The sequence below is a fragment of the Pan troglodytes genome, chromosome 12, assembly GCF_028858775.2.
Source record: "Pan troglodytes isolate AG18354 chromosome 12, NHGRI_mPanTro3-v2.0_pri, whole genome shotgun sequence".
Classification (NCBI taxonomy): domain Eukaryota; kingdom Metazoa; phylum Chordata; class Mammalia; order Primates; family Hominidae; genus Pan; species Pan troglodytes.
Genome location: NC_072410.2, coordinates 114,881,445 through 114,906,657, shown reverse-complemented (window position 1 = coordinate 114,906,657; position 25,213 = coordinate 114,881,445). Strand labels below are relative to the sequence as shown.

The following is a 25,213-nucleotide window of genomic DNA, read 5'->3' as shown; positions in this document are numbered from 1 at the left end:
ACTGGGACAAGTTTATCTATTTTAAATCCAAAAACAAACCATTCTGATTTATTTTAAAATTAATTTTCCAGTGTATATATACCATGAGTATAGTAACAGATGTTCCTTGGATATTCTAAAATGTATACTCATTAACTATATGTAAATTCAATTGTTTTTAAATTGTTTCCTGCCCCAGTCTCTCATTATCATGTCATTCTTGGCCATTCCTAAAGGCCCACCCTCACCCCATTAACCAGAGGTTAAAGGTCAAGGATGAGGTGAGAATTTCTGCTGCATACATTACTTCATAATTTATTTTTCTTGGTAATAATTTAGAGCAATTTTTATCTTACATAATGAAATGGATGTAAATATTAAAACTCCCACAGAATCAAAGCAGCCTTGTCTTCACAAACACATCCACCAAGAACCCTTTAATTCAGAACTTACGTTACATAGTAAGTGATTAAATGATAATAACTAATATTTCTTATTCTTCATCTTAACTATTTTCACTGAGGCTTAATTTGATGGCACCTTGGGGTGCCTTGTTGGTATCTTAAGCTATTTCTCCAGATACTATAGAATGAGCATTAATCATGGAATCAAAACTTGTGGTAAGCTTTATAATTCATCAGTGGTGTTTTCCCTAGGAATTCAGCTAAGAAAGGATATATAGTGAATGTATTAACCTGTTCTCACACTGCTATGAAGACATACCTGAGACTGGGTAATTTATAAAGAAGTTTAATTGGCTCATCGTTCTGCAGGCTGTACAGGAAGCATAGAGGCTTCTCCTTCTGGGGTGGCCTCAGGGAACTTCCAATTGTGGTGGAAGGCAAAGCAGGAGTAGGTGTCTTACATGGAGGAGCAGGAACAAGAGACAGCAGGGAGGGGCCACACACTTTTAAACAACCAGATCTCATGAGAACTCAGTATCACCAGAACAGCACCAAGAGGAAAATCCACCCCCATGATCCACTTGCCTCTCACCAGGCCCCAACTTTAACACTGGGGATTACAATTCCACATGAGATTTGGGCAAGGACACAGATCCAAACCATGTCAGTGAGGAATAATGACTCACTTGCAGAGAGTAAACAGGCTTTGTTACAAGTTCTGCTACAGTGAACTCCAACTGGTTTTGATGGTATGACTGTTCCCACTGGAAACGAAGTCTGTTTGAGGTTCTTGCCCAAAATCTCACAATTAACAAGTTGTAGAAATGAGATCTGAACCCAGGTCTGTCATTCCTCTGCTTTTCCTAGGACCCTGGTTGGCCTTCCTAATTAAAGCCATAAATCTGAGTCGGTCAGGGAAGTTGCTTTACTTCTTAAGTCTAATCTGTTTCTTGCACTGTTCCTGCATTCTTCACTCACCTTGTTAAGGGGAACAGAAAGACTTCTGCATACTCCAGTGTATCTCTGACGAAAAATGAGAACTTTGCTCCGATCCTTTCTAAAATGAAAATATTCCAGCCAGTGTTCACATGCAGTTACGCTGTTGAGAGATCATCCCAGCTCCCTAACGGTGTGAAAAGCAATTTCACACACGCCTGTCTCCAAGCGGCCCATTCCATGGATTAGCCAGAGAGAAAACACCTGCCTGCTCCTCCCGCGTGGCCAGGGTCATCAGACCCAAAATGGATGTGATCAACTCGAAGCCTCGTGAGGAATTCAGCTGCCCCTGGAAAACCTGTTTGCAAATGGTCACCTGCTTTGCATTGTTTACTTGGTGAGAGGTAGGGCAGCATCATTTTGTAAAACACCGTAAGAAAAGTTGAAGAAGTGATTGCCCGCCCTACCTCTGCTTCTCCAGGCCCACTTCCTCGGCCTGGGATCCGGAGATGCGGCGGGGAGACCTTACCTTCCTTCTCCCCAGCCACAAGTCCTCTCCCACCTGGCCGTCCAAATCCCATCTACTGAGGATGAATGGGACCCAAGAGGCATATTTCTGAACTGCTGCTAAAAGAGGTATTTATAATGGATGGAATTTTCACAGTTGCTCTATGTAGGTCTGTTTAAGATATGAAAAAGCTGTTTGAGTTTCATTTGGCAACAGAAGCTGGAGCAATAGAAACCCTCTTAGGTCACTTCATCTATCCCTCTGCCAGCACCTCTTGTATATTGGTCTTTTTAAATGAAACAAGTGGCCGCTACTGCCCGGGAAACTCATTCCGCTGTCTAATAAAGTGCCACGGGGAAAAATGTTCCCTAGTTTCCAACTGAAATGCCCCTCTTCCAACTTGATTTTGTTAACTCTCAGTCAAAGTAGATTTCCCCGTAAAATGATTTTTCCTTACCGCACACACGTCTGATACTTACTTCCCCCAACTGTAGGGCAAAACTTCAGCTGAGCCTGGCAGGAACGGTGGGGCAGGCAGAAGGTGGTGCTCCAACTGCCACCGATCTGGCAGAGTGGCTGCAATACCAGGGATGTGGCCTGGCAAGGCAGCATCACCTGAGGACGGACTCGTTCCCAGCAAGGACTCCTCCAAGGAAACCAGGCTTGTTTTTCCGAAAATTAACTCTGAAATAAAGGGTCTTGCACATGTCTAAGGTTTTACTCTCCAGCATGTGGGCTGGGGGCCGGCTGTATCCACATCCACTGGAGCTTGTTAGAAATGTAGACTCCACTGGGCACGGTGGCTCACGCCTGTAATCTCAGCACTTTGGGAGGCCAAGGAGATTGGATTACCTCAGGTCAGGAGTTCGAGACCAGCCTGGCCAACATGGCAAAACCCTGTCTCCATGAAAAATACAAAAATTTGCTAGGTGTGGTGGCAGGAGCCTGTAATCCCAGCTACTCAGGAGGCTGAGGCAGGAGAAATGCTTCAACCCAGGAGGTGGAGGTTGCGGTGAGCCGAGATCACGCCACTGTACTCCAGCCTGGGTGACAGAGCCAGACTCCTTCTCAGGAAAAAAAAAAAAAAAAAAAAAAAAAAGGAGAGAAAGAAATGTGGACTCTCAGGTCCCAGCTCACAGCTACTGAATCTGAATCTGCATTTTACCCTGGCTGCAGTGGAATCACTTGGGGAGCTTTAGAAATTTTGGATGTCTGAATCCCGCCGCCAGAAATTCGCATGTAATTGGCCTGGCATGTGGCTATGCATGGGGATTTTTAAAAGCGCTAATATTCAGCAAAGTATGGGAACCACGGCTTTAAGACACACTTTCACCCTGCAAGGTTCTTCTAGAGGCCCACCAACCACATCAACCTCCTTGAGCTCACAAGGGCTGCACCCTGCTGCACACCCCCTGGCCTTAGCCCACTTTGCACAAGGAAGCACAGTGGGGGCTGCTGGGGGATCCAGCCTGGCTCTGCCTTTTACAGCTGTGCCGCCTTGGCAAGCTTCCTAACTCACAGAGGCACACTTATCTTTTAAATTAGATTAATAATATTACCTGCCTTTCCAGGATGGAGTGAGGGTGAAATGAGCAATGCAAAAATATGACAGGCTGGACGAACCCTCTTACCTCTCCTCTGCCTTAAGAACTATTGAACTCACACTCAAAAAAAAAAAAAAAAAAATCCATAAACCAAAATTGTCCCAAAAGGGAAGGAGGAGGGATTGACTGTCAGCCAGTATAGAACTTCAGTCAACTTCTGAAAGATGACACGGCTGGACACCCGTTGACAATTGAACCATCAGAGGAAACTGATGTGGAGAATACCCACAGGGAGATGGTGGGATGCAAACTCATCCTCCCAGAACATCCTCTTGGAGGTGCCGGCCTGAGGGTCCACAGGACCAGGGAGATGGTGAGATGCAACCTCATCCTCCCAGAACATCCTCTTGGAGGTGCCGGGCTGAGGGTCCACAGGACCAGGGAGATGGTGAGATGCAACCTCATCCTCCCAGAACATCCTCTTGGAGGTGCCGGGCTGAGGGTCCACAGGACCAGGGAGATGGTGAGATGCAACCTCATCCTCCCAGAACATTTTCTTGGAGGTGCTGGGCTGAGGGTCCACAGGACCAAGAGGGGCATGAGAAGTGGAACTGGATATTAACTACAGAGCCCACCTCCTTGCCCAACCTGCCAGGGAGAGGCTGTCAGATTGGGTTCAGTTGGCCTCCCAATCTCTTCTTATGTGGATGATCAGTCAGATTGCCATGTCTCATGCTGGTACCTGTTGTTGGACTTGTCCTGCAATTCTGAGACCCTCATCTGTTTCCCACTATATAGTGACCTCCTGGAGAACATGATAAAGCTGTTGTCATCTTGCTGAGCCCACATCTCCGTAGTCCACACAAATAATGTTTGTTGAAGCAAAGTGATTTTTCTAATTTGTCTTTCATCCCCACTCACAGCCTGGAAGCTTTACTCCTGCCCAGTATATAAAGCATGCAAAATTGGGGCTGCTTTTCCTCAAACGTCTAGCTTCCACACTCTTCTTCTGGCCCTACTATTCATACATGCCATGCCCACATTCAAGAAATCCTACTTTTTAGCCACACCAAATACAAAAACTCAAAGTAAAGGGATATTTTGCAAATAGCCAAACCATGGCATAAGGGAAGAGCTAGCTGGTCATTTCTCACAAGGTGGCATTTTCTTTGTAAATTATCCTCTATCCTTAGTTTGCTCCTTACCGGTTTGGAAACCTTAATTTATCATCATCAAAATAGAAAGGTTGTATCTTTCATGACAGTCTCACATTAACCAAGTAAGCAAGACTGATTTATAAACCAGATGCCAATCCATGGCTGATCCACTCACCTTTTATGTGCCAATTCTGCCTCTGGATATGTTAAAGCAGTCAATTAATGAATTCACTCAAGCTCAAGCTAAGATTGGCAAAGAGGGAGCTATTCTGATCTGTGAACGTGCTCTTGACTGTCTGCTGCTCCGGACCTGTGTTGATTTCATGAGACAGTACTATAGAGTCATGCAGCACACATATCTTGCTTTGGTCAATAATGCACCACATACAATCTTATGGGACAGTGGTCCATAGTACTGCACCTTTACTGTACCTTTTCTACATTTAGATACACAAATACTTTCCATTGTGTTATAATTGCCGACAGTATTCAGTACGGTAACATGCTGAACAGGTTTATAGCCCAAGAGCAACAGGCTATGCCACATAGCCTAGGTATATAGTAGGCTATACCATTTAAGTTTATGTAAGTGCACACTACGATAAAATCATAGAGAGAGGCATTTCTCAGAATGTATCCCTGTCATTAAGTGACTCATGACTGTAATTCTACTGCTAGACTTTTGGGTGGGGAAAGAAACACCTTGCTGTAGTCCTGAAGCACCAAATTAATTGCTATGCTCTAAATGGCCTATTTTGTATTTTTACACTTGCTTTTTTCTACTGGAATGCACTTTCCATACTTACCCATTTGACATATGTTTACTTGTATTTTCGCTTCCAGCCCAAATGTTACTCCTCTCATACAGTTTTCTTGAATCCCATAGGCAGCTCCTGGGAACATCCATTACACTTTGCTCGGTTCCCATGTGAGAATTTGTTCTGTGAAAGACGTCATAGGGCATTGAGTTCTAAAGCAGTAGAAATAAACAAGGCACCATCCCTGATCTCAAACAACCAATAGATTAGTGGAGGAGACAGAAATTTAGATTTATGATTTTATCTAGCTTTGGTCTCTGGAAACAGTTGAAATAAGAAAACCTCTATTTTTTGTCCAGTTATACTTATATACGTCAGAGTACTCAGTTGCAAAACAAATAAACTGAGTGTGGCTGAGTTAGACATAAAGGGATTGTATGAAAATGTTGCAGATTAGCTTGCAAAATCACTGAGAGGGTTTGAGCAGCAGATTTACAGGTGGTTCACCGGGAACAGTTCCCCTAAATCAGGCCACAGAACTGGTCTGCTGAAGACAGCCCTGTGGCCCAGCAGCAGGCTGCATCTTGCACCTCAATGCCACTTACCTGGTCCCTGTATGCTGGCACCAGCACCACTTCCCAAGTAAGCAACTGGACTACAACCACCACAGCCACACCATGGCCACGCCACGGAATCTCTGTGGTCTCTGCCCCACTGAGGACTTACAGCCCATGGCATATTTGTCTGGTGGTAAGTTCCAAGTCTGTACCCAAGGTGCATGGGAGGTCGTCAAAGCCAAGTACCTAGCATCTGAAATTTCAGTGATGGGAGGTAGCTTCTACGTCCCATCGAGGCTCCCAGGGCCCCCATAAAAGTAGCAAAGATCTTGAAACAGAGAATATATGCTTTGGTGCTGGCAGCCAAAAATATGAGATGGATTCATTATGATAAACACCTTGTTGAAAAAGCAGGAAGTTTGGAGGAAGCTCTTAGCAATAGCTTTGGCCAGTGTCTACCTGATGACAAGACCTCCATAATCCCTTAGATTGGGGGAAAAAAGTGAACAGGGACAATGTAGAAGCTCTATCTTTCTCCTTTTCTTTAAATGGAACTTAACTAGAAATGCACATAGAAGTAAGCAAAGGTTGTTGATGAACCCTTAGAAAGTATTTATTATAAGAACCTTTCTAAAACACTTAGAAAGTATTTTATCCAACTACTTGGCCTTACAGATCAAACTGGCGCCTTGAAAGGCTAGGGTCGTATTTCCAGGGATGCATGGTTGGTTAGGAGGCAAACCCAAATTAGAACCTAAATCTCCAGCTTTCTATCCAGTTATCTTTCTACTAATTAGTTTTTTTAAAAATGTGCACTCTAAATTACCTCTGAAAGATTCTTGGCACAATATAGATTCCTAGGCAGGTTGGACTACGGTTGCTCAAAATGGTATCAAGTCTGTTCCATAATAGCTACATTTAACTATCAGACTCTACAGTAGGTAATTAAATATTTCCCAGGAAATTTCTAAGATCCTCCAGGACATCATTTTTATAAGACAAAAGGTAAGAGTTTAGGTTAATTTCACTTCCCATACATGTAAGTTTAGAACTTGAACAATTTTGCTTTGCTCTGGCCTAACAGAGATCTGCACACTCTGGTTGGTTGATTAGTACATTTGAGGGGTTCTTTTTGGTTGAGGGTGATATTAAAAGCATGTGTGGGACAGTTTTCTAGCAACTAATGCTGTACACAGACTGGGTGATAGATGTTGCATCTGAAGACAGCATTAGATATTCAGCTTTCAATCTCTCCTTATGAGCTCTTTAAAATCCAAGCTGTGAAACAGCAGCCGAGGCTTTATGTTCGGCCGCTGCAGCCAAGACCACACAGAACTGGGACGGGCATATGTGCAGACCTGGGGAGGGCTGCTGTGGGCGGGGGCCAGGCTCTGCCACGTGGGTCACACTCCAAGTCTGTAACTTCTGCTTGTTTTACAGGACCCTGAGCATCAAAAGGAGCTACCTCTGTGTAATTCAGAATGGCGGAACCTCATGGGAGGGGATCGGAGAGAAAGAAACAAATGCTTCCCAATGACTAACAGCCAAAATGAGGAAAAGGCTTTCCTCACCTCTGCAGAAGGACAGAAAGTTTCAGGGTGGAAGCAAACTTCTCCAAGCTTTGGAAGTCATCACATGATACTGTGGATGTTCCGTGGGAAATTCCCTTGGAACTGTTTCAAAACCAAATTTCCCACTGTCCCTCTAAACCCATTCTTTCTCCAGGATACTTCCTCAGTGGCTGGTGCCACCTCCCATGCAGCTTCCTTTGCTAGTGTAGGGTGAACATTAAAAATCATGCCATTCAGACTGACAGAAACACTGATTATGGCTATTTCGAATTCCTAGAGAATTGACATTTCTTGGAGTCTATAATTCTTTTGCTTAGCAAAATACCTTAGTGGCCTATTTTCTAAGTTGAAATCCCCAAGACTTGCACTGGAAAAGAAGAGATGAATTACTCAACAATACAAAAAGAGAGGATTCCAAGCAGTCTTGGTACCCAAAGAGCGAGTACAGTGCCCAGAAAAGGAAAACCGGAGAAGACAGGAACAGATAATGAGGCATGAAGTGCATTTTTGTAGATAGTGGTGAAGCCAGAGGTACAAATTATCATGAATAACAATCAGAAAGAGTTGTGCTAATAGCCCTGTGGCATTCTGAGACAAAGCAGGTCTCTTGGGGACAGATACGAGGCTGGAGCGAAGACAGCACCTGGACAGGGAGGGCAAAGCTCCCAATGCGAAAGGGGCAGGTAGGTAAAACCTCAGCAGAGACTTTACTTGCCCCTGTGAATGAAGCAGACACAAGTCATTCTAGGCAGATGGATCTGATTAGAGGGACCGAGAGGACCACAGGGTGGGGCGTAAGACTTCTGAGTGGCAGCTGTTATCACAGTCATGAGCAGCATCTGACTCTGATTGGCACCTCCACATCCTGCTGTCAGAGTTTCTAAATGAGGGAATATCCACTGGACTTCCTTTGCCTCATCCTGTTTGCTGTGGAGTCCTATCTCCTTCCAGATGGCACTGGCATGTGCAGAGAGAGTTGTACATTTTTCTTGGGAAGAGTGATAGTTATTGAATCCTTCTCAGAAAAGCTCCACGGGTAGAGAATAGGTACAAAAATGGAATGCTAGTCAGAGAAGTATGTAAAATGTTCAAAGAAAATTTCTAGGCCCCGGACCATGTTATTTCCTAGAGCTATTGTCTAATTTTCAAAAGGTTCAAAAACACAACCCTCACACAAATATGAACATAATGTCCAAGTTCTATTCAGCTCATTAATTAGTGAGGAAGCCACTAAGATGTTAATAGGAGTTCAAAGGAGAATTTGAGAAGCTGGATATTTATGGACAGTTTAATATGAGGATATTAGGAAAAGATTGCTTAGGTGAGAGACACAATTGATATTTTGTGAGGTCATAAGCCATATTTGGGAGGAGGTTTCCCCCAGTGGATGGTAATTATTTGCATCTCTACCAGATGAAAATCTATAACTTTGCCCCTAACAAAGCTGTAAAATAGCTCAGTCAACAAAAAGTCAATCAAAGACGCAAAACCAGCTCTGCACTGAGAAAATACTTACTAATCTTCTTTGCCTATTTCCTAACTTCAGATAACTTTTCTGATATTAGAAAGCTCTCAGACAACTCCTTTTAGGATTCTCAGGCAGAACTATATTAACATGAACTACAAAAAACAGTTCACACATCCTATTAATTTCTCAATATACCTTAAAATAAGGGTAAGATGAGGGAATAAATGTCTCCGTGAATGAGACTCCAAGAAGAGCCTAGACAACATTTGGCCAAATTAAAAGAACAGACTGCTCAGTGGCACGTGTGTGAAAGGATATTTCTTCCCCTTCTGTCGCATATGGAAAGACTTCTTAGAGTACAAACTCCCATAGGAATGCATTCTTTTGCTAGTTCTCTAGTGGATGAAGAGTAAAGCTGATATTTTTTCCATATAAGATGAGTACGCTAAGCTACACATCTAGAGGAAATTGCCCTATTCATATATTTTTGTTTTCTTTTTCTGAGCTTGCCCAAAGGAATTTGGCAGTCTATCATCAAACAGGAAGAAAGTATTGGGTTCTAAAATGCTAGCTTCTGTTTCTTTTTTAATTTTTTTAAATAAAGTTGTTTTACTATCTTACCCTTCAGATGAGAGTGTTTTCTCAAACACAGGTGATATGGTTTGGCTGTGTGTCCTCATCCAAATCTCATGTTTAATTGTAATCCCCATGTGTCAGGGGAGGAACCTGGTGGAAGGAGATTGAATCTTGGGGGCAGATTTCCCCCTTGCTATTCTCGTGATAGTGAGTGAGTTCTCACAAGATGGTTTAAAAGTGTGGCACATACCCCGCTTGCTTTCTCTGTCTCCTGCCACCATATAAGACATGTCTTCCTTCCCCTTCACCTTCTGCCATGATTGTAAATTTCCTGAGGCCTCCCCAGCCATGTGGAACTGTGAGTCAATTAAACCTCTTTCCTTTATAAATTACCCAGTCTCAGGTAGTTCTTTCCAGCAGTGTGAAAACAGACCAATACATCAGGTATCAGCGTAATCTTTTATTTCAGGAGACTATTTTAGCAGTTTCATTTGTAGCTAGTCCTCCTGCACTGAAATCTTAAGTAGACCTATATAATGGCCATGCACGAAGAACTCTTTTGTATGACAATGAGTGGCCAGCTGGGTGCTGAATGGACACCTGCACTTGCCCTGCCTGGGGGAAGTTTGTCAGTCCACAGCTCTGGCGACCTAGAAGAATCTATGCTCTGCTCAGGCTAGGCTGTGATCATCCAGTCCTGAGTCCCACGTCCATGAGAAACACAGTCAGCCTCAGGGACCGAATCCACCCAGGGAGCTCTAAGAGTTCTCGAAGCTTGTTTGCTTGCTGGATGAGCAGTAAACAGGTGTTACAGCAGCTTCCTAGGAGCTGCCAGTGCCCCCATCCTGGACGCATGACCAACTTTGTGATCTGATCCGGCTCACCAAACAATCTGAAACTTGTATACTTCATTCCCTTTCCTGCTCTAGGAATGAGAATCACTGAATACATCAGCCAAATATCTGTATAGCCAGACTTTTCAGTATAACAAGGTTTCCAAGTCCCAGTCACATTTAGATCAAGGCGCATAACGCAACAGATTTCTAGGTCTAACTCAAGAATTTTGATGATCTATTACGGTTTGTCATAATGAGATTTAGCCTTTACTATAATTTAGGGCAAGAAACACTGAATTGGAACCTCAAGTCCAAAATTGTTGTGTAGAGGAAGCTCTCTCCAATCACTTTATAGAATGCATTGATTGCTGGAAATATCATCTTACTCATTCCATGTGTTTCTAGATTTCAGTTTTCTAAGTGCCATAAGCCTACCTAATTTTACCATGGGGCATCTGTAGATATATTTCTACCATGGAATAAAAACTTCCATAAATCTATCCTGTCAGCTGTAGATGCCATTATAGTTTGAGGGTTTTTTTTTTCTCCTTTTCCTAAGCAAGTTAATAATATTTAAATTGTTTAAATGACCCTTTTCCTGTTTCCAAGCAGAAATTCAGAACTGATTTGTGTATTAAGTTAAAATTCAGGCAAATAATGCCTTAGCCTGGCATCTCTAAATCCTCCACTTAAATGAAAACTGATATCTTCAAGGTCATAAAACCTCTGCCTCAAGAGAAACAAACCAAGAAGCCCTAATGATGCCCATTCAGAAGGCAGGACCTTGGTCAGGGCATGAAGACTCGAAAAATCAAATCAATACGGCCGCCAGAGTAATACAGAAAGTGGGCCGAAGAGAAGTGCCGGCCTGAACTCCTCTGCCGGGGATTATACGAGCAGTTTTGTGACCATTTTAAACATTTCTCACATACTTTCGGCTTTGTGGAAACACATCTCCTCTCTTTATATTCACATCTGTTTCCCATGTTAGAATATAAACATATTCAAGAAGTATACAGAAATCCTTTTCTATACTTCCACGTATTTAAGATTTGAATGCATTCACTTGCAGGCACCAAGTGTACTTTAGGAAGGCACAGTTGATTCTTTTTTGGTGAAAAGTATGCACATTAGTGCTTCCTAAGAAGAATGTGCAAGGAGGAATGTAGGAAATGAGCCTTTCTCTTGCCATGTGGGGCTCAGAGTAATAGTAAACATGTCGTCACTTTTAGCCGAAAAACAAAAACATATGAGAGATGATGGTGAAGGGATGTCTTCAGAATGTGTTATCTGAGGTTTCTATTTTATTCCCCAACTCCTATACACACGTGCACGGGCGCACATGCATACACACACACACACAGAGAGAGAGAGAAACACACACCTGAGCTGCACGTGCAAAGCTGCAGAGAAAAATTTGGGTGATTGGGTTGGTGGGTCTTTGCAATCCAGGAAATGAGGGCTGAGGATTCTGGAAGTCTGTGGGATCCATGTGGGCCTTTCCTGAGAGTCGGGGAGAAATGTGATCTTGCTTGACAGGGCCAGATGTAGGGTCTCTGTTGGACACTGACTTTGGCTGCAGATTCTCCACAAGTGATGCTGAAAGAAGGCTGGGATGTCTGTAGGACATGCTTAGACTAGTTGACCTGAGAGGTGCTCTGGTATAATTAAGGAAAAAGACCATGGCTCAAAGAGAAAGAAGGTGTTTTTTCATGAAATGTTAGCAAAGCTGAGAATGGCTGGAGATGGACAGGGCAGTGTGGAGGGGCCGGCAGGGTACTGGGGAGATGGGAGATGCTCACATGGAGGCTGTCAAAGGGGGCTTAGATGGGGAGCTCCTGGATGCTGTGTAAACACCAAGTCCTGTCAAGACACACATCACCAAGTCAGTGGCTGCTGCAGAATGCATCTTGTGCCTTCACCACTTCAGAGTCAGCTTTTGGGGAGAAGGTGACCCTGGGCCCCTGCTCTTGGTCACCTCTCCTGTCCTTTCCTTCCTTGACCCCCATGCAAGCCTGCTCAGTCCTTTGTCTCTGGGGAGATCACATGAGTACACGATTGTTGTCCAAACTGGGACCTTCTAGGGACAGCAAGGGAGGCATGATGAACTATGACGTGAGACCGCAGCAGGAGCTGGACCCTCTCAGGTAAATACGCAGCCACTGATTTTTGCTCCAATGTGAGTTGACTCCAATATTTTAATCTTTCACTGGAATTTTTCTTTTATAGATTTTCTTCACATTACTGCAATTTTAGGAATTAGAGAAAAGACGAAAAGATATGTTTGGTGACACAGAAATTCCCTCTATTCCTTAGAAGACAAAAGAATAATTTCCCTAGCTCTATCATGTATTTATGATATGATTTGTGGAAATTCCTACAAACTTTCTGTAGCTCTATTTCTTCATTTGCATAAGGCAGTAATAATACTGAATGATACTAACAAGAAAAGTTGTGAATATTTCATGAGAAAATTCATGATGAAGGGGCTTTGCCAAATGTAAAATAGCTCCTAAACGTCTATTGTTTTAGTCATCGTAACTGTCATCATTATCAGCTTCTAACTCTAACGAAAGCTAAGGGACACTCTGAAACTACATGCTGAATTATTGATCTCTGTTCATATTCATTTTTAATGTCATCAAATTGTTGATAATATAACATTTAACCCTTCTAAACTTCACTTGAACAAAGGGTAACAGGGAGGTGTGAGTTCAGAAAAGAGTGGGCACCCAACACAGACTGACTTATGATGAAATCCACATTCCAATATTTATGAGGCAGGAACATTTTCCAAAGAGTGACATGGGAAAATTTGTTTTCTTGATTTTATATGTTCAGCGCTCCAAAATCTAACATGGCAACAGGGTAAGTGTGGGGGCATCATTGAATGAACATGCATGAAAATGCATTTACAATCTCAAATCTCAAAATACGACATGATGAAGTTGCAAATGGGCAATTGATTCTCAATTATAGAAAGCGTTGGAGAGATTTTCTTTTGTGCTTTTAGAATAGCAGAGTGGAGGAGAGGTCCTGGGAACAAACACTGCAGGAGGAGGTCTGTCCTGGGAATCTACGTCAACCCACACTTTACGACCAGGGGAAGTGATCTCAGACTTCTGGGTGTCACGAGGAAACTGGCTGAGCTAGATTCTCTCTAATATTCTTTCTAACACTGTAGCATCTTGTGATTATTCAAGAAAGGAAACACGATTAAACGTAGAGCAAAACACAGCTTAAAACCCCATTTACCATCACGTTCTTGAGTGACTGAGGAGGGAAGGAGAGCCTCTCCATTGTACGCTCCTCTTTCATGTCTTAATGATGATAATGTGACGATGATTATGTTGATAAAACATGCTGAGAAAACCTTTTTGTGTATAGAATAAAATGTTTTCTATGGCATTTTTCTTTCCCAGTGAGAATTGATTTGAATCATGATGCCTTACACACAATTTCCTTATCTGTAAAATAGTCATAAGAATGAGATGAGAGATTTGGAGTCAAATAGAACTAGTTTCTATCTGCCAGACAGAACTCTGCCAAATTCTAGAAAGTATCCTTATTTTCTCCATCTGTAAAATGAGACGAATACCTTATCGTGGAGCGCAATGTGCGATATTATGTGCAGAGCACTTAACTGGACGCCTGGAACACGGTGAGGCTTCAGGCCACGCATGCTTCCTTCATTCAAACTGGCACTCACTGCTGCACACCGGCCCTTTTTGAGCACCTGGGTGCAAAGACAAAATGAACAGTCATTGCTTTTGCTTTCGGAAATCTTAAAGGCTAGTGTAAGGATATTAATTAAATAATGACACTAAGAGAAATATAACTGAAAACTTTCATAAATGATCTTATCAAAGGAAAAAAAGAAAAAATGGAGGTCCATAAAAGAACAGACGACAAACAGCTAATTTGGTCTGGGGAGTTATGAAGTCTTCTCTGATAAAGTTGTATTTGATATAAAATCTGAAATAAAAGAACTAATAAAATTGATGTGGAGAAAGAATATGAATAGCTCTGCATGCAGACAGAATAGGAGGTGCAAAGATGTGGGGCAGGAGGTGACCTTGGGCAGGATGACTGGGGCACAGTGAACAAAGGGTAAGTAGCAAGTGACGAGGCTGCCTATGCCTGAACCATGGATATGGTTCAAGTATGTTCCTGCTCTGTTAAAGAAAGCAGGGAATGAGCTAGCTCAGGGATTGGTAAGGTTTTTCTGCACATGGCCAGGTAATACATATTTTAGGTTTTGCAGACAATGGTCCTGGTAACAACTATTCAACTCTGCCATTGCAGCATGAAGCAACCTCAGATGATACATCAACAGGCAGGTGGGGCAGTGTTCCAAAAAGCTGAATCTTGAATTTCTGATAATTTTCACATGTCAAGAATTACTGGTCTTCTCTTGACTGTTCCCAACCATTTGAAAATATAAAAATTATTCTTAGCTCACAGTCTATAGTTTGCTAAACTGAGCTAACTAATTGTTGGATTTTTTTTCTCTAAGCATTTCATGTTATGTCCAAGACAGGCCGAGGACATAGGTGGGAGTGGTAGGGGTGAGTACATACCAGTGCCAGCCTCCACTGTGCCTGCAATCTAAGCTCTGATCTAGCCAAAAAGTCTGAAAGAATTAACAACTGGCTAATTGAATGAAAAAGTGAATCAAATATGAACTGAATGAATGAATGAAGTGAGTGGTTATAGGAAAGAAAGTCTGCCTGCGTCCTAGGAGCAGGTGAACTGGATTCACCTTACCCATCTTCTTGCACTTACATTTGCCCCACAGTTTTTACAAGAAAAGCCTCACTTTGCATAGATAATTAGAAACATTTTGTGACTTAAGAGAGAAGAGAGGCTGGCCTGAATGTTATTATGGAGCATGGGGACATGAAAAAGGATCCAAAAAAAAGGCTGCTGGTCTGTGCTGGGAGAGGCATCTTCCAATCCCCCCAAAACTGAGTTCAGCCAAGTTGGCATATGCAAAAGCTTCACCATTTTATCTTTCAAAGAAAAAACACATCAGGGTAAAAACAAGAAGCCTAGCGGTTAAAGACAAACGGAAAGAAAACACACAATTGCTCTTAGTCTGTCATTTCCCCCACAGAGTAGTAAATAAGAGCTTTGATACATAAAAGCAGTTATCAAACAGTAACAAATTAGTTCTTCACCATCTGTGATCCACGAGAGGGGGTGACAGTTTTAGTGCAAGATTTTAAAATATGAAATCAACGATTTATGAACTGGGTTCAGAGTCTCCGTGTCTACCCGGCCTCTTCAAGCACAGCCACAAGAAAGCACTGAGGTTTTCAGCTAACAAAAGCCATCAGTGGTGGCTCCTCTCTTTAAAATAGGCTAATTACTGCCTGACATTTGTAAACAAGATGTTTCCTTCCATACTGCAGCTCACCATACTCAACATGCTTTCTGTTCCTTTAGAGAAACCAGCTTCACACAAAAGGCTGGTTATCAAAAGACCCTCAAGGCACAGGAAGTGCAGCTCCCTGGCTACCTTGATCTGAGTTCTGGCCAGATGCTCCTTGATCAGCCTGGATACTGCGGTGCCCCAAGTCTTGCCCTTGGGCTCCTCAGTAATGCTACTGGAACCCACCACCTTCCTGTCAATCAAGCCAGGCATCCTCAGTTCTCCAGGATCGTCTGTGTTGCTTGGCTGTGGCTGACTTCAGGCAGGGCCCAGGCAGGGCCCAGGCAGGCTTGACCAAGCAGTGGGTCTCCCAGGTGGCAGGGAGCACCTCATCCCCCTCTTTCTCCCCTATCCTACCTGAATCTTCCCTGGAGAAATCAAAGGGTGCCAGACCCTGATCCTCAGCCAGGGTTGGACCCGCAGTGCCGCCTTCATCTTACCTCATCCTGTTATGTGAGTCACTTCTGAGAAGGGTTGCATGTCCTCAAAGGAGCTCTTGATTCCTACTTTGGGATCTGGGCATAGAGTTTATAAATGAAAGTATATGGTTTTCCAGAAACCGAGGGGTAGAAAACACCACGGGATGTTCAATCTAATGCCTCTTCTATAAGACATTTCCTCCCTCCATGAGTTATTGTAGACTTCCAGTACAGCTCCTGCCTCTATCTCTTGCTCTCCTCCTCCTCTTATTTCTTCTTTGTTCTTTTTGCCCAGTGGGAGCAGCATGAAAGTAAGTAAATAACAATTTATGACATTTGCTATTTACTATAACATTATAATAAGAAAAGAACCAGGTTTGCAATCAGAAAGAGAGTGGTGTTCAAGTCTTGCCTTGGTTATCACCTCAGCGTGTGTAGCCAGGGAGTGACTCCAATGTTCTTTGCCTCCATTTTCTTGTCTGTAAAATAGGAATGGTGAAATAGATCTAATGAGGGCATATATATGAGCATGGTTATTACATGCCTGGCACATAGAAAGTGTTTGTGTTAGTCCGTTCTTGCATTACTATAAAGAACTACCTAAGACTAGGTAATTTGTAAAGAAAAAAACTTTAATTGGCTTATGGTTCCCCAGGCTCTAGAAGATGCCTGGCTGTGGAGGCCTCAGGAAAGTTACAATCATGGAAGAAGGCAAAGGGAAGGCAGGCATGTCCTACCCGCTGGAGCAGGAGGAAGAGAGAGGAAGAGAGAACGGGGGAGGTGAGGAAGAGAGAACGGGGGAGGTGAGGAAGAGAGAGCAGGGGGAGGTGAGGAAGAGAGAGTAGGGGGAGGTGAGGAAGAGAGAGCAGGGGGAGGTGAGGAAGAGAGAGCAGGGGGAGGGGAGGAAGAGAGAGCAGGGGGAGGTGAGGAAGAGAGAGCAGGGGAGGTGAGGAAGAGAGAGCAGGGGGAGGTACGACACACTTTTAAACAGGCAGAGCTCATGAGAACTCACTCACTATCATGAGAACAACAAGGGGGAAATCTGCCCCTGTGATCCAGTGGCTTCCCACCAAGCCCCTCCTCCAACGCTGATGATTGTAATTTGACATGAGATTTGAGTGGGGCCACAAATCTAAACCATATCAGTGTTCAAAAAATATGTAAGCTAAATTTGGTTGGACAATGAGAGCCTATTTCATGTGGGCAGGTGACTTAATCTCTCTGAAGTTCAAGGGAGATCCTGTAAATGGGACCCTTTTACAAACTGCAAAGTGCTATACAAGCAAAAAACAGCATGACCACTCTGCTAAGTCATCATGATAACTTGCAGTATTGAAACGGAAGTGGGGCAGGGAAGTGCTGGGAAGGGAAGGGCATGGTCCCTGGCTAGGGCTCCACCCCTGGGCCTGTGCCCATTGACCTAGGTGAGGACAGGCACTCCTGTTTTCGATCCCAAATGTTGCATTTCCCAAGACCAGCGTGGCCCACCACACCCCCAACCTGTGCCTACAAAAACCCCAAGACCCTAGCAGGCAGAGACACAAGTAGCTGGGCATCAAAAGGACGCCGGTGGAAGAGCACCCCGACTGACGCCGGCAGGCCATTGACCGGCAGAACAATGCGGAGTTTGGCCGGGGCAGGCAGAGGAAAACCTGGGCAGCTGAGCAGCTCGACTCCAGGGAAGAACCACCTTCACCTTCCCACTCCATCTCCCTTCTGCCTCCCCCATCTGCTGAGAGCTACTTCCATTCAATAAAACCTTGCACTCATTCTCCAAGCCCACGTATGATCCGATTCTTCTGGTACAGGAAGGCAAGAAACCCCAGGATAGAGAAAGTCCCCTGTCCTTGGGATTGAACGGTTAAACACAAGCCACCCGAGGATGGCTAAGCTGAAAGAGCACCCGGTAACACACACACCCCCCCTGGGGATTCAGGAAAGGGAAACATTCATCACTAGACGCTGCTGTGGGGTCACCCCACAGCCTGACCATTTGTATGCTCCCCTAGAGGTTTGTGCAGTGGGGCACTGAGGAAGCTAGCCACTCCACCTGTCACATACCCTGCCTGGGGGACGAGGGAACTTTTACTGTTTCAATATCAATGAGAGGTCCATATCTGACAGTTACTAAGGCCATTTCTTACAGCTTTATCAGCTGATGGACCCAAATGCACATTGGTGATGACTTGTAAAATTCCTTAAGAGGTTTGTGACACTATGACTTCTCCACATGGGGACTTGCAATGATTTGTTCTTTGACCACTGCTTGGCCAGGTGCTGGCTATAGAGATATTCCTATGCTGACTGGTTTACACACAATCAGACTATTGGAAGAGGCCTGATTTTCAGAAACTCTGTCTGGAAACTGGCTGGCTGCAAATCCAGCACAAAGTGTACTTTTCTTCCTCAGCTCTGAAATTAAAGGGTATATCTGTTATTTATTTACAATATTTATTTTGTACTAACATAATTCAAACCAAATCAAACTCAAACCCAGAAACAATAGCCTGATGAATTTTTAAAGAAACTTTCCAAAATAAGTCAATGTTCTTGGCTTGGGTTACGTTTGAGAAGTTTCCACCCCTTAGGAAGAGTTTTGATTTGTTTCTTTGCTTTGTGAATGTTAGAAGGCATTTGGTAAAAGCCATTACAGGGGGGATCCCATTGCCTCAAATTGGAGATGCTGCTGACATCTAAAAATTTAGAGAAATGAATCATAATGAGAGTTATTTATTAGGCACTGAATAGTTTATTATATGCCTGGCACCAGGTTATACATAATTAAAATATTTTAACTCTAATGTTATTATCTCTGTTTTACAGATGTAGGAACTGAGATTCAGATAAATTTTATAACTTGTGTTAGATCATACCATAATTGAGGCAAAAATAAAACCGAAACATTTCTACTTCACATCCCATGCCCTTTTAAAGACTACACCAAAAAACTGTTAGAGTTAATAAATGAATTTGGTAGAGTTGCAGCATACAGAATCACCATACAAAAATAAATTAGTCCTATACACACTAAAACAAACTATCCAAAAAATAAACATATACACCATGGAATACTATGCAGCCATAAAAAATGATGAGTTCATATCCTTTGTAGGGACATGGATGAAATTGGAAACCATCATTCTCAGTAAACTATCGCAAGAACAAAAAACCAAACACCGCATATTCTCACTCATAGGTGGGAATTGAACAATGAGATCACATGGACACAGGAAGGGGAATATCATACTCTGGGGACTGTGGTGGGGAGGGGGGAGGGGGGAGGGATAGCATTGGGAGATATACCTAATGCTAGATGACGAGTTAGTGGGTGCAGCGCACCAGCATGGCACATGTATACATATGTAACTAACCTGCACAATGTGCACATGTACCCTAAAACTTAAAGTATAATAAAAAATAATAATAATAATAATAAAAATTAAAAAAAAAAAAAAGAAAACAAGCCCATTGAAGATAGCATCAAAAAAATAAGAATAAAGTACTTAGGAATACATTTAACCAAGACGGTGAAACATCTGTGCACTGAAAGCTATAAAACAATAAAAGAAATTGAAAAAAAATGAATAAATGGAAAGATATTCTGTATTCATGGATCAGAAAAATCAATACTGTAAAAATGTCCATACTATGCAATGGAATCTATACATAAATAATCTCTATCAAAATTTCAATGACATTTTTAAATAGAAAAAAAATCCTAAAATTCATATGGAACCACAAAAGACCCCAAGTAGGTAAAACAATCTTGAGAAGGAAGAACAAAGCTGAAGGTATCACACTTCCTGCTTTCAAATTATATTACAAAGCTATTGTAATCAAAACAGTGTGGTATTTGCATAATGACAGACACATAGACTAATGGAACAGAATAGAAAGCTCAGAAATAAATCCAGGTGTATATAGTCCACTAATCTTCCACAAAGACACCAAGAATAAACAATAGAGAAAGGATCATCTTTCAGCAAATAATGTTGGGAAGCTAGATATCCACATGCAAAAGAATAAAGTTGCAATTTTATACCATACACAAAAATAAACATAAAATGAATTAAAGACTTACCTGCCCTTTCTTTTCCTGATACCCTCCCCTCATTCCTGAACTGCAGGAAACTGAGCCCCTCCATGCTTTTGTGACTTCATCACTGGGTGTGTTTATTTGATGGTTGATTTTGCTGTACCTGGAACCTCCTTTCCCATTTTCTAATCATTTTGTAAGGCATGCTGACTCTTTTCTCTTCCCTTCTCCTTTCCCTGGGAAAATACGATGAAAAAAGGCTGATTGGTACTGAAAGGAAAAAGAAAGAGTTGTATGTAAGATCTGAAATTGCAAAATTTTTAGAAGAAAAAATAAGGAAAAAGCTTCTTGACAGTGGTCTTGGCAGTGACTTTTTGTATATGGCACCAAAAGCACAAGTAACAATAGCAAAAATAAACAAGTGAGACTCCATCAAACTAAAAAGTTTCTGCACAGCCAAGGAAACAATCAGCAAAATGGAAAGGCAACCCACAGAATGGGAGAAAATATTTGCAAACAATACATCTAATAAGGGGTTAATATTGAAAATATGTAAGAAACTCATACAACTCAACAGCAAGAAAAACAACCTGGTTAAAAAACAGGCAAAGGACACGAATACACCTTTTTTCACACAATACATACAAATGGCCAGCAGTTATATGGAAAGGTGCTCAGCATCACTATTCACCAGGAAATGTAAATCAAACCACAGTGATGTGTCACCTCACACCTGTTGGGATGGGTGTTATCAAAAAATCAAAAGGTAATACATGTTAGAGAGGGTGTGGAGTCATAGGAACCCTTATATATTGCTTGTAAGAATTTAAATTGATACAGACATTATGGAAAACAGTATGGACATTCCTCAAAAAATTAAAAATAGAACTACGCCATGATCCATCAATTCCACTTTTGAGTATGCATTCAAAGAAAATGAAATCAGTAGCTAGAGAAGATGTCTGCAGCTCCACATTCATTACAGCATGATTGACTATAGCCAAAATATGGAGAAAATCTAAGTATCTGTGAACAGATTAATAGATTAAAAATGTGATACACACACACACACACATACATATATGTCATGGAATATTATTGAACCTTAGAAAAGAAGGAAATCCTGACGTTTTGCAACAACACTGTTGAACCTGGAAGATGTTGTACTAAGTGAAATAAGCCAGACACAGAAAGACAAATACTGCATCATATCACTTCTATGTGGAACCTAAACAACTTGACTTCTTGGAAACAGAAAGTAGGATGGTTACCAGGGGTTAGGGGACAGGAGAAATGGGGAGATATTTATCAAAAGGGCACACACTTTAGGTTATAAGATAAGGGTCGGGCACGGCAATGCATGCCTGTAATCCCAACACTTTGGGAAGCTGATATGAGAGGATCTCTTGAGTCCAGGAGTTCAAGACAAGCCTGGGCAACATAGTGAGATCCCATCTCTACAAGTTTTTTTTTTTAATTAGCTGGTCATGGTGGTATGACCTATAGGCCCAGTTGCTCCAGAAGCTGAGGCAGGAGGATCATTTCAGTTCAGGAGTTTGAGTCTGCAGTGAGCTGTGATCGTGCCACTGCAGTCCAGCCTGGTCAATAGAGAGAAACCTCGTCTCAGATAAATAAATAAATAAATAAATAGCACTACCTAGAGTTCTAATGTATGGCAGGTAACTACAGTAAATAATAATGTATTATGTACTTGAAATTTGTTAACAGAGTAGATTTCAAGTATTCTCACTGCAAACAAATGGTATCTATGTGAGGTTATACATATATTTATTAGCTAGATTTTGGCAACCATTTCACAACATATACTTATATCAAAACATCGGATTGTACACCTTAAATATATACAATTTTAATTGCCAATTAAACCTCAATAAAGCTTAAAAACAGAACAAAAGGAGTTCTTTCCACTTAACTTCATCACCCTTCCGTCCCTCATGCACACATGTGTTAACATCTTGTTTTCCTTTTCTTTTTTCCCCCTCATGTATTTCCTAATGAATATTTTCAGTTAGCCCCAGTAGACACTGTGAAGTAGTCAAGGTTCTTCCCAGGGACACTGTTCTTTTCCCAGTAAATAATTGGGCACCATCTTGCCTGTCTTTAATATACTTTTCATTCAGATGTATTTACATCAGCCTTCAGCATGCTACATGCATCTGAGAAAATTCATTGAATAAGGTATTATATAACCAATTATTATACGTAAGGGAATTATTTTCATCATAATCCCAAATCAACATCCCAACTAAAAAGTCCATTCAGAACCATGAGAAATGCATTGTGTGAATGAAACAAGTGAAGAATTGAAAATGGAAAATATGATTCAAATATGATTCAAATATAAACACTACTTCACTTAAAACCCAGCAGAACCTCATTCTCACTTCTAAACTAACTCATTTTCACTTTGCTCCTGTGGTTACTAAGAGACATGATTTATTGTAAAGTGTATCTCGGGGCTGCTTCCTGAGCCAGAAAGAGAAGTTGTCTTTGACATTCCTTCCCCCTCATCCTACCTTGAATTAAATACCAGACCTGTCGATTCTACTCCTCTACAAGGGTCCACTTCTCTCTGCTGTCACTACCCCAATCCCCACTTGAATTCCCGTGTAGCCAGTTGATAGACTCTGCTTCCACTCCAATCCAGACTCCCCGTAGCAGCATAAGCGAGCCTTCTAAAACACATCTGGACACGTTGCCCCTGCAGGAAACTCTTTAGTGGCTTCCTCTTGCTCTTAGGTCATGTTGAATCCATGAGAAGGGCCCCCAGGTTCTTTCTCACCTAGCCTCTACCTCCGTTGCAAACTTCATCTCTCGCTGCACACTACCCCAACCCTCTTAAGTTTTAGCCAGAATGAGCTTCCTTCCTTCTTTTTTCCCTTTCTCCTTCTCTTCATTCCCTCCCTTCCTCTCTCTCCCTTCATCCTTCCTTCCTTCAATTTTTGTCAGAGCAGAATGTCTCTTGCCTTTTCCTTCGGCCTGGGTTAGCCACGCCTCCTAAAGACCTAGCCAGCTGAGATGCAGCTTCCAAGCTCTGGACTCGAGGTGTCCTTCTCTGGGGAGCCTTCCCTGTCCCCTGCTCTAGTGAGGTGAGACACTGTGGGCCTTCTCTGTCACAGCATCTGCCTCACGTGATGGCCATTGCTTGTTTGGTTGCTTGTCTTCCCCGCAGACCCAAAAACTCCATGAGACAAGGCTCTGTGGCTTTCTCACCATCAGCGTACTACATCTACCTGTAGGAACAAATGGATTTTAAATGCATAATACCATTCATAAAAATGCAATGTGCTATCTAACTTGAAGGTATACCACCAGCAACCCCAGGGAATTTGGGATGGAGCTAGAATCAGAGCCCTTCTCTTGAGACTCCTCATTCAATACTCTTGTAAGTTTGGGTTGAAGAAAGGAGCCTGTCATCTCGGATTGATACTCAGCAGCATCATATTCAAGCCAAGTGACTTTAATCAAATAACTCCTTAAGCCTCTGTTTCCTTGTCTGTAAAATGGGGGTAATAATATTCACCCTGTCTAGCTCTTAGTGATGCAAGGGGGATCTATTGAGATAATATGAAAAAGCATTATAAATTTCAAAATGCTTTAAACAGGTAGATATATATTGGTTAGAGAAATAAAAAGAGAAAATACCAGCAGCCCCCACTCTATGGAATAATAGCTAACACTTAGCATGTGCCAAGGACTGCTGCACCTCCAGCCTCCTCTTCCTTCCAACCACCCCAGGCTAATGAGGTGTCTTCATGCCTACAGCAGTGTGGAGGAAGAAAACTGATGGGAAGAGCTCAAGTTTCCATAGACCCACACTTGCATGGCAGGAAACCAACACAAAAACAGCCCAGCAGACACCTTGCTAAGTCGCCATGTTGAAGAGCAGTGATGGTCATTACGGTAATGGAACAGCAGTGGATTAGATTCCTGGGGCTGCCATAACAAATCATCACAAACTAAGTGGCTCAAAACAACAGAAATGCATTCTCTCACAGTTCTGGAGGCCAGAAGTCTGAAATCAGGGTGTTGGCTGGGAACTTGGGGAGAATCCGTTCCTCATCTCTTCTGGCTTCCAGTGGTTGCCAGCAATTCTTGGCATGCCTTGGCATGTAGTGGCATCAGCTCAGTCTCTGCCTCTGTCTTCACTTGATATTCTCTCTCTCTCTCGCCTGTCTCTGTTTTCACTTCTTATAAGGACACAGGTGATTAGATTAGGACCCACCCTAATCCAGTATGACTTCATCTTAACTAAACACATCTGCGAAATCACTACTGTACTTCCAAATAAGATCACTGCTATGGACTGAATTGTGTCCTCCCAAAAGTCATATTTTGAATCCCTAACCCTGTTGTGACTGTATTTAGAGACAAGGCCCAAGGAGGTTATTAAGATTTAATGAGATTGTAAACATGGAGCCTTGACCCTGTAGTACTGGTGCCCTTAGAAGAAAAAGAAATGCCAGAGCTCTTTCTCTCTGCCATGTGAGGACACAGCAAGAAGGCGGCCATCTGCAGCCCTAGGAGAGAGCCTTCACCAGAACCCAAGCCTGGTACTGTACTTCCAGTCTCCAGAACTATGAGAAGTAAATATCTGTTGTTTAAGTCACCTAGTTTGTGGCATTTTGTTATGCAGCCAGAACAAACTAATACAATCACATTCTGAGATTCCCAGTTGTCATAGTTAATACTGTGTCAACTTGATTGGACTGAAGGATGCAGAGTATTGTTCCTGGGTGTGTCTGTGAGGTTGTTGCCAAAGGAGGTTAACGTTTGAGTCAGTGGACTGAAAAGGCAGACTTACCCTCAGTCTAGGTGGGCACCATCTAGTCAATTGCCAGCTTGGCCAGAATAAAAGCAGGCAGAAGAACGTGAAAAGGCTAGACTGGCTTAGCCTCCCAACCTACATCTTTCTCCCAGGCTGGATGCTTGCTGCCCTAGAACATCGGACTCCAGGTTCTTCAGCTTTGGGACTCAGACTGGCTTCCTTGCTCCTCAGCTTGCAGATG

General features: G+C 42.5%; 1 long non-coding RNA gene across 1 annotated transcript; it reads right to left on the bottom strand.

Annotated features, from left to right (window-relative positions):
* Positions 1-713: 713 nt before the first annotated feature.
* On the bottom strand, positions 714-20,515 carry LOC100609700 (uncharacterized). The gene is made up of 4 exons (XR_001714984.4): positions 20,229-20,515; positions 16,169-16,626; positions 13,893-14,030; positions 714-5,469 (listed from the first exon to the last, which is right to left on the bottom strand). It is a non-coding gene; the product is annotated as an uncharacterized LOC100609700 (long non-coding RNA).
* Positions 20,516-25,213: the final 4,698 nt, after the last annotated feature.